This window comes from Sorex fumeus, unplaced genomic scaffold (assembly GCF_029834395.1).
Source record: "Sorex fumeus unplaced genomic scaffold, SorFum_2.1 ptg000014l, whole genome shotgun sequence".
Classification (NCBI taxonomy): domain Eukaryota; kingdom Metazoa; phylum Chordata; class Mammalia; order Eulipotyphla; family Soricidae; genus Sorex; species Sorex fumeus.
Genome location: NW_026606071.1, coordinates 10,200,956 through 10,201,604, shown reverse-complemented (window position 1 = coordinate 10,201,604; position 649 = coordinate 10,200,956). Strand labels below are relative to the sequence as shown.

Genomic DNA, 649 nt, shown 5'->3' with positions numbered 1-649 from the left:
CGTTCGCCTTACACGCGGCCAACATGGCCTACCCGAGTTCGATTCCTCCGCCCCTCTCAGAGAGCCCGGCAAGCTACCAAGAGTATTCGATATGCCAAACACAGTAACAACAAAGTCTCCAATGGAGACGTTACTGGGCCCGCTCGAGCAAATCGACGATCAATGGGAGGGCCTTTACCTTTACCTATCCCAAATTGTAAAAGTAATGCAGAAAACTGCAATAGAATTTTAACATTTTTATATTAAATTTTAATTATTGTTAGAGTACAATGAAAACACTCAAAGCAGAAAAATTGGGAAATATTATCATCCACTATGATAATTCTTGCCTGTTAGTCTATCTAAGAGGGCAGATAAAAATGATTATTCAAGATTGCATGATTCGTGTTTAAGGTCTCTGCATGATTAGGGCTCAAGAAAAACAAATTCAATTTAATTTAATTTAAAAGAAAAAAATAAGTACACATTAAAGAGAAAAAATGTAAGAACAACCCTCGATGCCTTATAAGGTCATGTACCAGCCTTCTTCAAAGATTCATAAATAAATCTTAAAAGAGATCAACAAACCACAAAATTTTTTCAGATACTCATTCCCAGCTGAGACCTCTTTGGCGATCTTTGAGGTCTAACTCTTCAACACTGTTGTCCC

The 649-nt window shown here is 37.3% G+C and overlaps 1 non-coding gene across 1 annotated transcript; it reads left to right on the top strand.

The window, feature by feature from the left end:
- Nucleotides 1–306: 306 nt before the first annotated feature.
- LOC130021196 (U8 small nucleolar RNA) lies at nt 307–442 on the top strand. Its single transcript, XR_008792100.1, has one exon. It is a non-coding gene; the product is annotated as a U8 small nucleolar RNA (small nucleolar RNA).
- The last annotated feature ends 207 nt before the right edge of the window (nt 443–649 follow it).